Source organism: Mastigoproctus giganteus, chromosome 14 (genome assembly GCF_048544385.1).
Source record: "Mastigoproctus giganteus isolate SK-2022 chromosome 14, ASM4854438v1, whole genome shotgun sequence".
Taxonomy (NCBI): domain Eukaryota; kingdom Metazoa; phylum Arthropoda; class Arachnida; order Uropygi; family Thelyphonidae; genus Mastigoproctus; species Mastigoproctus giganteus.
This window is the reverse complement of record NC_143588.1, coordinates 83,152,874-83,165,524: the sequence shown is the minus strand read 5'-3', so window position 1 is coordinate 83,165,524 and position 12,651 is coordinate 83,152,874. Positions and strand designations below refer to the sequence as shown.

Sequence of the window (12,651 nt, the reverse complement as noted above, 5' to 3'; positions counted from 1 at the left end):
TGAACAGTATAACTATTGATGATCCTGTACAGATTACTGATATAACTGAATGAATATTTCTGCTTTTGTATTCACACATGAAATTTTTAGAGATGAGGTTAGCATAAATCTATCTAATGGAGTGGGAGTTAACACGTTCACTGCATTGACACATATAAGCATCCAACAGTACCCCAATTGCTGTGCCTCAATGCATGTGAGCATTACAGCACAGCACCCAACGTGCCATAACACATAAGCAGTCATTCTCAGGCAGCCATTATATAAGTGGTGCAAAAGTAAAAGCACATGAAATAAACTGCTCAATTATTTCAGCACACTGAACTCAGGGCAATTAACATCAAAAATTGTTTTTCTTTACAGCTTGGTACACATTTTTATTTGTGTTTTTGCTCATGTATCAAACTGTTGATAAAATTTTGAGTTTTGTTCCGATTTATAGCAGAGCCCAAAAAGTAAGTGATTACTTTTATCTATGAATTCCAGACTTTTCAACCATTATTTACAAATTTTCTGAATGTTGGAAATTCGGAATGTTATCTCTCAATGGTGCAATAATTATGGCATATTCAATAAGCTCTCTTAAATATAGGTGGCAGGAAACATGTAAAATGATTTCATAATACAATAACGGAGAATGGAAGAAAAGTTGCTGCAGATAAAAGTAAACAAATCACTTGGGGCCAATGAAGTCGATCCAATTATATTAAAACAAGCTGCAAAAAAGAGATTAACCCTAAACATAATTCAACCCCAGGGGCTCACATCAGGCGAGTATGGGCTTCGCACATCCAGGGTCCTGAGCTGGATATCATCATTCTTCTCTTTCTTGAAGAGAGATTCCTCTCTTCTCTTCTCTCTCTCTCAGGGTAACTTGGGCATTTTTTTTTGGCTGGTGCAGCATAAGCTTCTGGCTTCCTTGCACCATATGGCTAATAATAATAATCAGGACATTCATTTTTAGATTCAAGGGGTCGTCCCTCCTATGAGTTGGAGATTTGCAAATGTATCTCCAATTCACAAGAGTGGTTCAAAGGGTAAAGTTGGTGACTACACAGCCATAACTTTGACCTCTGAGCAGGGGGATTATTAATAAAGACATTAGTTAAACAAGTAATGCAAGGTTATCTTCATAAAACTAGAGCCATAAGGCAGACAGCATGGGTTTGATAAAGAAAAATTATTCCTCACCAATCTGATTAGCTACGATTTTGTCACAAGGGAACTGGATAAAAAGAATAATTTTGACATTGTATGCTAGGATTTCAGCAAAGCCTTTGATATACAACACGTACAATTGCTGTACAAATTGAAGGCATGTAGCATTAGGGGCAAGTTACGACTAGAGATAAAAGGATGGTTAAGTTGTTGTTGTTGTTGTTATTTGGTTTTTAGGAGCATGAGCAACTAAGGCCATATTACTCCCTGATATGCGGTGGTCATTCCCTGACCTTTCCGCATCCTCCGTATTTGGTGGTGACGGGCTCGAACCCCGGTCTAATCAAGAAGCGTGTGCTACGCACTGTTGCTCCTTCCCACCTGGCTACGGAGGCGGCCCCGGATGGTTAAGTGGCAGGAAACAAAAGTGGTTATAAATGGCCACTTTCCTTCGTGGGTTAATGTGATGAGTAGTTTCCCAGAGGTCGGTGTTGGGTTCCTTACAGCTTTTAATAAACATTCAGTGATCATTGAATTATGAACACCCCATCCGTAGTGGACTATGCTGGATAGCTCACAGTGCAAAAAGCCGAATAGCTTTGTACTGCTAAAGCAATGGTAATTTGCACGTGATCATGCAAGTTAAAGTGGTAGAGTAGCAGTTATTAGACATAGTAAAGATATCGTGGTGCTTCATAAGGGTATGATTCTGGGAGCTTGTGTGTTAGGTGCTCCATATAAGAAATAGCACATCTTGTTGGTTGCTCTTGGCCCATTGTAGTTAAGGTATACAAAGAATGGTGTTGAACAGGTCAAACCACCTCCCACCAACAGAACCGTAAAGGATTACAAGGTGGATGTTCATGGTAAGTGAAGGGTGTGCAGCATGTTGTGCATGCTCAATGGCAGGCCACTGTGCAACAGATCCAGTTCCTTTGTGTCACAAAGGAATTGGATGCAAAGAATAACTTTGATATCATACATTTTGATCTTAGAAAAGCCTTTGATACTGTTGCACATGGAAGACTGCTGCACAAATTGGAGCAGTGTGGCAGTGGAGGCAAATTGCTGCTATGGATAAATGGATGATTGAGTGGGAGAAGACAGAGTGGTAACCAATGGACACTGCTCTTCGTGAACTAATGTTATTAGTGGAGTCCCTCAGGGTTCAGTGTTGGGTCCATTGTTGTTTTTATAAATGATATTGATGATGGTATATCAGGTTTAATGTCCAAGTTTGCAGATGATACAAAGGTTGGCAGGGTTGTTAATGACATTACACTGCTGCAACAGGATCTAGAAAAGTTGGGCAGATGGGCTGAGAGGTGGCAAATGAAGTTTAACATTGACAAATGTAAAGTACTACATATGGGAAGCAGTAATCCCAGAGTAATGTATCAACTGTGGTACCACACTGACAGTGGTAGAGAATGAAAAGGGCCTGGGGTAATTGTGCACGCAGATTTGAAGTTTTCTGAGCAGTGCAGACGGTCTGCAAGAGTAGCTCATGGTGTCTTGTCAATTACATACAGGAATTTTTCTAGCAGGGATAAGGAAGTGATTATCCCCTTGTATAAGGCAATGGTCAGGCCAAACCTTGAGTACTGTATACAGGTCTGGAGGCCTCATTTTAAGAAGGATGTAGAGCTGTTGGAACAAGTACAGAGAAGGGCAACAAGATTAGTGAATGGAACAAAGGGGTGCTCTTACGAAGAAAGGCTTAAGTTTTGCAAATTACAGTGTCTGGAGACTAGGCACCTGCGAGGTGATCTGATTGAGGTGTATAAAGTCTTGAATGGTTTGAGCATGCTCAATGCAGATGGGATTCTTCCTCTTGCTCAGAATAATCGCCTGGGAGGGCATAAATTCAAATTGAGAAAAGGCGGTTGTATGATAGATGTGTGTAAGTTTGCCTTTAGTCAGCGGGTGGTTGATTGGTGGAATAAACTTCCATCTGTCATTGTAGAAGTTGATAGCTTAAATAGATTCAAGGCACAACTTGACAAACATTTGGAGTGAGCGGATGGGTGAAATAAGGGTTTTTTTTTTTTTTTTTTGGCTGATGCTATATAAGCTTTCTTTCTTGCATCATGTGCCTTTGCTAATGCTAACAGTTGACATCGCAACAGAATATGGGGAATGCAAGAACAACATCCCAAAGAGCAATGTGTCACACACAAAGACATCGGATTCCACATCAGGTGACCCAAGAGAGACACTGCTGCTCACAACTGATCATCATCATCATCAATATGCTGGTTGGACACTAGAAGACTAGAAATGAATGTGCTGGTCAGATGAGTCCAAATATCTGGTGCAACATGCCAATGAATGCCTTCATGTTTGGCACAAGCAACACAAGTCCATGAACCCATCATCCATGGTGCCCACTCTACAGACATGTGGCAGTGGTTGCTTAATATGGGACATGTTTTTCTGCCAAGAACTAGGATCCATGGCATGTATGGACCAATGTTTCACTGGTGAGGTCTACTGGCAGCTCTTACAAGACAATGTGCACCCCCACCATGTTGCATTTTTTCCTGAACAGAAATGGGATCTCCCAAAACAATAATGCACCGTGCAATCAGGCCCAAACTATGCACAAGTGGTTTGAAGAACATAGTGAAGAGAGTGAAGAACATGAAGGCATCCATCAGCATGAAGACATCCATAGGGTCATGCAGCCATACTGCCTGCAAGGCTTTCCACAGTGTCAGAAAGTGAGGTAAGAGTTGGACTCTATGGCTGCATGACCCTATGGATGTCTTCAGATATCCAGTCAATACCTAGACAAATAGTGGCTGTTATCTGTGTGAACAGTGGCCCAACATGGTATTAGGCAGCAGGTCATAATTCAGTGATCACTGTGTATTTATTAATGATATTGATGTAGGTGTTTCAAGTTTAATGTCTAAGTTTGCAGATGATACAAGGATGATTAATAACAGCAACAAGAGGCAACTACTTTAAGAGACTCCAGATAAACTAAGCAAATGGGCTAGAGAATGGCAATCAAGGTTTAAGAGTAATAAATGCAAGGTACTGCATTTGGTTAGTAATAACCCCAGAATAAAATACCACTTGGGTGGCACCACACTCAAGGCAGTTAATATGGAAAAAAAAAATTCAACAGTTCAAAAATTATACGGTGTGACAAGAGTGTGACTCTTGTCACACTGTATAATCTGCTAAGAGTTTGCACTCTTAGCAGTGCAAACAGGATGTTAAGACCAGTCATGGGATTCTGTCAACGATATGCAGGAAGCTTGCCAGCAGGGACAAAAAGGACATAGATCAGTAGGAAAGGGTGCAGAGAAGAGCGAGATTAGTTGGGAAAATAAAAGGATATTGTTGCAAGGAAAGGTCAGAATTCTATGAATTGCAACATAAGAACCTGGGGGCTCTACAGGGTGACCTAAGTGAAGTCTATAAAGCTTTAAGAGGGTTAAGTAACCAAATACTAATGGCACCTTTATCCTTTCCCCATTGAAAAGTGAGAATAAATTTAAACTGGAAAAGAATAGTTGCAGATTAGATGTGCAGAAATTTGCATTCAGCCAAAGGGTAGTCAATTTTTGGAATAACATATGTGGATAGTTTGAATAATTTAATGGTTTGGACAAATTATTGGAAGGGATGGGAAAATGAATTTTATTTTATTTTTTTGGGCTGGTACTATATAAGCTTTGCTTTCTTGCATCATGTTGCTAATAATATTAAATACATTTGATGAATTAAAACCATAAGGGCAATCATATTTTCATGTTGTTATTGTTCTTTGAAATTTCTAGTGCATTGATTACTCAGACCTTACTACTCTGCTCCTGTGGTTTTGTCATGTATTATGGCTGTAGAAGTGTGCGCATATATATACACTGTTGTGCAGAATGAAGAACTCACCTCACAATGGATCTCCTACTCCAACCAGTAATGTAAACTAACTACAGTCCTGAATGAAAAGCCTTTAAGAGTGCCTGTAGCCTATAAAAAGATCTGAACCCTGACTTTTCCAAACAACTTATAAATGGAAAAACCACTTTAGTGTCATGGAACTTATTTTTTATTAAACTTTGATATATAATTCTTAAAATCTCTAAAATTATGTACCAAGGTTAGGAAAAAAATTTAACTTTTATTGTCTGATTACTATAAATGTTAAAATTAACATGTTGCAATTACTACACCAAATAAGGCACACACTATATACAAGCAGAATGCTTTCTCTATGCATTTTTGAGAAATGTTATCATGTTGTTGTTATGGGAGTTTAAAGGCGCATAAGCTACTGTGGCTATAATGCACCTATTCGTTTTTTATATAGGAAAATGAAAAATTTTCATAAAATCAGAAAAGATTAAAAAGTCCAATGTGCTTCAGAAAGTTGAAAAATCTGAAAATATTTGCTTTGTCACCAATGAGATTCTCTAAAGTTATTGGTTTATCAAGATTTACCAGTGATAGCAGGGTTGATGTTCTGTCTTGTCTATAGTAGGGGCAGACAATGAGTATGTGTTTAACAGTCAGATTTATAGAACAATGTGGACACTGTGGATATTTGTGTCTCCTCTAAGTAAATAAAGATGGGTTAGATGGGTATGACCTATTCTTGCCCTTGATAGGACTACTTCTTCTCGTCTTGATGTACGGATACTGGAGCGCCAAATTTTCGGATCATATTTAAATTGAAAGAGTTTATTATTTGTTTGAGAGTGCCAGATTGTTGTCCATTCTGACAAGCATGCAGCTTGAATAGTTAATGCAAAATCTGATGGCGGAACAGGGATATTAGTTAAGTCTAAGCTAGTTGGATTTTTTGCAGCTTTATCAGCCAGTTCATTGTCCAAAATCAGAGAATGTGCTAGAATCCAACAAAAGATGACCTGTTGATGGAGTTCTTCAATTTTTAGTAATATGTTCGTATTTCGTCTATAACAGGGTGAACTTTATCTGAGAAATTACATAAAGCCATGATTGAACTAAGCGAATCAGTGTAAATAACAGATTTTAAAGATCAATCAGCACAGAGATTTTGTAAGGCCAGTTTAATTGCATATAATTCAGCTGAAAAGATACTGAATTCAGATGGAAGGGATACTGAAATAACGGTATTCGGAAACACTGCAGCTGCTCCAACGTTTGAATTAGATTTAGAGCCATCTATATAAATTGGGGAAAAATCACTATATCTTTAAGTGTGAACTGCATGAAGTTGTACGATATTAGATGCTTGTAAAATGCCCTTTCCCCATTGGCAGAGATAAGTGTCACAAGTCACCAGAGGAAGAGAAGACCATGGTGGTTGACAGCAGGTTGCTACCTGTTGTACGGAATGAACGGAAAGATTCCAAACTGCCATCAGTTCAAGGAGGTGAAGACCAGCTGGCTTTACTATGCTAGGTTTGTTTCTGTATAGGTTTTCTAACGGTGGGTTGAAAAGGTATGATTGAATGGGATGTGAGACAAAACTTTGTATCTTAACAGCATACTTTAGTAACAGTGTTTTTCTACGTAACGATAGTGGGGGCTCATGAACATCAATATAGAGACTATGTGTGGGCAACGTTCTAAAAGCACCAAGTGCAATCCTCAAAGCACTGTGTTGAATGGGATCAAGCCAGCGTAATGCGCTCATTCTGGCAGAATCAAATGTTATCTATAGAAATGTAAAAATCAGAAAGTAAGATACTATATGCAAAAAAATTATGAGATTATATAAATTATATATATAATATAAGAATTATCCAAGATAAGGTGGCAGTTAGCTCTTTAGCTATAAGAAAATTTTCTTATATCCAGTCTATAACTATTCTCCATTAATTTAAGCACGTCTTCTAGTTTGTGCTATCTGGGAAAGAAAAAGGGATAGTCCTGTTGGTTAGTTTAAACACTATTTCATTATCACTTATTCTGAACAGCAAATTTAATGCAAGCAGTAAGAAGATATACTACACTATACTAGAAAAGGAAATTATAAGACTATAATTGTGGTTAATATACTCTCCTAAAGTTTGTTACTACTTTCAAATCATCTGCATAATGAAACTGCCACGCAAGTGATTATAAAAATCTTCTACATATGCTGAAAGATATCTTTGGTCACACTTTGTAAAATTGTGAATAAAATGAAATGTTCCTTATAATATTTTTAAAAAACTGCTCATTAGTTGAGAGACACAACTGCTTATACTGGGGCTGACAGATCAATTTTTGGCATTAGTTTACCATATGCAATTCTAATTTATCCACAGTTTGTCAATCCAGCTCATTTAATTTTCGTCTTTACTGACTGATAATCTGATTCAATTAATAAGAGAAAAAAAAAAGACAGGAAATTGCTATTGTCTGAATAACCTGAAAATCTGATTCAATTAATAAGAGGAAAAAAAAAAAAATAAAAAAATAAAAAAAAGACAGGAAATTGCTATTGTCTGAATAACCAGCACAGAAAATAAATTCAAGTGGTTACCACTGTTCATCATTTAAGAATGAGGAAACATATCACTGATAATTCAGAAGCCAAGTAATGCCAAATGCAATGCCGCTGCAAAGAATCTTGGTGCTTGGGACCAAACTAAAAGATATCACAAAGCTGTAGATATAAACAAGTCCATGCATAGCAGGATCCTTGGGTGCTAAAGCTAGCCACTAAGGTGTCTCTACTTGGTTTTGGAATCCCTTTGCTTGGTACCAGAGACAGTATTCCCCACCACCACACTATACATTAACTCAGTGGTTTTCAACTGGGGTGCCACAGCACCTTTGGGTGTTGCAACAACATTCCGGGGGTGCCCATAATTTGGGTTTAAGTTACTTAAACATTATTATTTTTTAATTTATATGTTTATTTCATTATAAAAAGGTGTACAGTACCTTTTTAATTTTGTGGTGATCTATAATTGATTACTTGGTACCTCTATATAAAGAATAAAATTATATACTGTATATATATATAATTTGTATTATGAAATATAATTTTTAAAATTATATTATTGCAATAAATATATAACATATATATTTTTTAATATTATATATATATATATATATATATATATATATATATATATATTGAGAAAATTGAGTAGGGGTGCTGCAAAATAAAATAAATTGCTTAGATTATTATAATATACTGTATTAGAGGTGCCGTTATTAAAAAAAGGTTGAAAACCACTACATATTTATGTATGGAAGTTGAAAACTACATATTCAACCGCCATGCATAAAATATATAGCGAAATTTTAAAGAGCCAATTTGTTCTTGACTGATACTTTTTTTTTAAATTTTACATTTCTTCTTTTGAATCATTTCCCCCTCTCCTTTAGACAGAATGTATTTTCTATAAAATTATACACATCTGGTTTTTTATTTTTATATTAGTCAAGTGGATTTTTATATTAGTCAACCAAGTGGTGAGCCTAGTGCACTCACCACTTGCTAATGGAAAACAAGGGTTTAAGAGTAAGTATAAGACTGACTTGATAAAGTCAGATGTAAAACATACCACGCTTATCTGATTTAGGGAAAAAAACGGGAGGGGGGGGGGGAGAGAGAGAGATATATCATTAATACAATGATAAAATAGGGAATATGATAAAATTTTCTTCAAATCAACCGTTCTTTAAATCAATCAAGCAGTTTCGACCAATTAAACTCTTAAACAAATGTCAATACAATTTTTACGATTGTAATCAAAATAGGAAAATTTATATTCAACATTCAGGATTTAATTAAATCCTAAAAATTTTGCAATTAAATAAAATAAATTAAAGGGGCGAGGGTTATCCCCCCCCCCTTTCCTGAAAATAATTACCATCGATCATGACTGCCATCAAACCGACTATATAAACTCCTTAGTAGCGTAAACACAAGTATATATACGAAGACTGTATAGATTCCTCAATGGGTCCAGAACACAAGTTCACAAAAACATTCATTACAAAGGACAAAGTCGAAACAAGTAAATATTTGAACTATAGAGAAACTCAATTACTCCCATAACATCGGATAAACCACAGAGATAAGAAAGAAATGTATTTCAATCTTAGAAATATTAGAAACATATTTCTTATCTCTAAGGGATCAAAAAGTATAAAATGTATTCCTTAATAAATTTAATAACATATGCATCTCTGGAATAATAAATAATTTAACAAAATTGCACAAATAGCTGTCATAAGCAGAGTAACATTTACATTACACTTGAATTTGACATCCAACGCCGCCGAGCAACATAACCTACCGCTAAAAGTGAAAATCCTCAAGATTATCAAAACTTCACCAAATCTACTAAGACCAACAAAAATGACACAATTTATTATTATTATAATATACTGTATTTAAAAAAAAAAAAAACTTTCTCCTTTATGAGATTATTTCCGTCCAGTTACGAGAATTGGTACCAAGTGCATGGTGTGGTTGGTTGTTTCCTGTTGCTGTTATTATTGTAACTGCTGGTCCAGAAACTCTCCTGCTGTCCTAGTTCAGGATTTAAGCTTTCTGGGGTGCCACGAGAGCGTTTTCTGGGAGGCCTACTGTTACTAGGCTCTTATAGAGATTTTTTGGCACCATGCCGGTAGTTGATACCATGATCGGGATGATCTTCACATTACTAGTTCCATATGCCACATTAAGGGAGACGACAAAGGAAGTAAGCAAACCCGCAGCCATGATTATGAAAGCATCCTTAGATTATTATTATTATTAGCCATATGGTGCAAGGAAGCCAGAGGCTTATGCTGCACTAGCCAAAACAAATTCCCGAATTACCCTGAGAGAGAGAGAGAGAGAGAGAGAGAGAGAGAGAGAGAGAGAGAAAATCAGAAGTAGAAAGGAATCACCAAGAAAGTGAATGATGAGATGCAGGGGAAGTCCACAAGGACTGGAGAAGAGGAAATGTATATCCAGTTCACAAAAGGGATCAAAGGGTGACATGAGTAATAGCACAAATAGTAATAGTGGCATATGATGCAAGAAAGTAAGCGTATGAGCTTATGTAGCATCAGAAAAAAAAAATTTCACACAACCATCTCTCTCTAAATGTTTGTACAGTTTCTCCTTGAATTTATTTAGCGTATCAGCTTCCACAACGACAGATGGAAGTTTGTTCCAGCAATTAACCACCTGCTAGCTAAAGGCAAATTTCCGCACATCTATTCTACAACTGTCTTTCCTCAATTTGAATTTATGCTCCCTTAGGTCCGTAATCTGATCAAGTGGAAGATTCCCTTCAGAATTCAGTGTGCTCAACCCATTCAAGGCCTTATACACCTCAATCAGATCACCTCTCAGGTACCTAGTCTCCAGTCGCTGCAATTGGGAGAACCTAAGCCTCTCTTGGTAAGAGGATCCCTTCATTCCTCTCACCAATCTTGCTATTCTTCTCTGTGCATGCTCAAGCAAATCTAAATTCTTCCTAAAATGAGGCCTCCAGACCTGTACGCAGTACTCAAGGTGTGGCCTTGGGTACTGGGTACAGAGGGATTATCACCTTCTTTTTCCTGCTAGCAAAATTCCTGTATATCATTGAAAAAAAAAAAAACCCATGACCTGCTCTCAGCCTGTCTGCATTGCCCAGAAAACTTCATATCTGACTGCATAATTACTCTCAGGTCTTTTTCATTTTCTACCACCCTAAGTATAGTTCTATTCCAGTGAAAATAATGGAGTCGCTGGTAAAATAAGTAATGCAGGACCACCTAGACAACACTACAATTATAGTTCAGACACAGCATGGGCAGAGCCGGAACTTTTTTGAATTCCATTTAAAATAGTTTCTGTAAAACGAAGAAAATTGCCATATAACGACTGATTACGAGAGACTTAACGCTGTATGCTTTGTTTCCACCTATGGCCTTTAGGCAATTTAAGCAATTAGAAAGCTCAAATGAAGAAAGCTTAGAAAAGTTAAAGGGAATAGCATTCCACAACGTAAGTGGAACGTAAAACATAAGCAGCCATCTGTCCACATCCCGAGAAGTCATGCTATCCAACTGTTTTCTATAGCCCGTCAAAAGATTAAGGCGTATTCCCGACACGGATAATAGCTTCTGGTCAACTTGTGTTCTTTGTATAAAATAAAAAAATATATATATTAAAATTAATACTGCATTATTTTTGTACATGCTACTTATGATTCCAGAAATTTTTGTGATTTTGTGAGAGTGAAAAAAATTATAAATTCGGGATTTATAATCAATTACGGGGGGGGGGGGATTTCAGGGAGGAACAGTGTTTTACAAATTTTGAAAGTAACAGAGAAATTCTAATTACAAATTTCTATAAAGTATGACCCGTTTTATGATGTCACACCTCTGAGATTTTTGATCTGTCCTCCAGTGCTAACCAATTGGCTTATCATCCAATGGTTTATCCTCCAGTGCTAGTGACTTGGCAGTTGTATTTTGCTTGAATGGCTGGTGCAGCATAAGCCTCAGGCTTCCTTGCACCATATGGCTAATAATAATAATAATAATAATAATAATAATAATGCCCAAGTGTGAGTAGTCGCAGGTTAAAAGGAAAAAAAGTGTAATTCAAATTTTGTTATTCAGTTGTTTCGTCTCCACATTAAAAAAGTAAGTTTTAATAAATTGTTAAAAACAATGTATTTTAAATTCCTTTAGTTGAACTGCAATTATATTTTATTTTTATAGATTATAACTTACAGCATAACCCCTCTTCCCTTCCTATCCTGTCTAACCTTTCTGTACACGTTGTACTCCCCAAATTCCCATTCTGCACTGCTTATATCTGTAGGACACCACGTCTCTGATATCCCAACAATATCTGCCTTTGATGTCTTGACTAGCACTTCAAGCTCATCAAATTTATTAACTATACTCCTAGCATTGGTGTACATGCAAATATACATGCACCTGTTTCTACTCTTAGTTACTCTAACACAGCCCATGTATTTATTTGTTCCGCTATGACTCCCATCAGTCCTGGAAATCTCCATTGCCTTGCTTTCCAGGCTGCTGCTCATTCTAATAGAAGCAGTGCAAGAATCGCTTTTGCCTATGCCTGCAGCCACCGTTAACCTTTTAGTCTGTGGAACCCCCACCCCCAAGATAGCAGTTTTCCGACCCACCTAATACTGCCTCGATAGCATCAGCAAATATTCTTGCACCCTTTCTATTTAAGTGTACCCTATCCCTGTAAAAGCGGCCTCTCCTGTCAACAAGCACAGACATATTGGTTTGCATCAGTAAAGATCATTGGTTTGCGTAAAGAAAAACTGACCACAATAAAGAAAACCCTATTAGCTGCAATTCAGTCATTCTTGGAGCTGAAAAAAATTGTAGCTACCTCTTTTTGTAAAAAAATGTAAAAAATGAAAATAATAATAATATCATGCTGAGCTGAAATGATCCCGCATCTTGGCCATCGAATATTTCCGACAAAATGATAAGCTTTTTAATAGAAAATGGAACGGATCAAAGCAAAGATGAGAATTTCGTTATTCTTTATCCCAGGACGGACCCCGATTTTCT

At 36.9% G+C, this 12,651-nt stretch overlaps 1 protein-coding gene across 1 annotated transcript in view; it reads right to left on the bottom strand.

The window, feature by feature from the left end:
* Nucleotides 1-9,189, bottom strand: part of Rbcn-3B (WD repeat-containing protein Rbcn-3B) — a 357,208-nt gene extending 348,019 nt beyond the window's left edge. The window contains exon 1 of the mRNA XM_090389262.1: nt 8,970-9,189. The gene's annotated coding sequence lies outside the window, so the exon portion shown is untranslated. The remainder of the gene's footprint in view (nt 1-8,969) is intronic.
* Nucleotides 9,190-12,651: the final 3,462 nt, after the last annotated feature.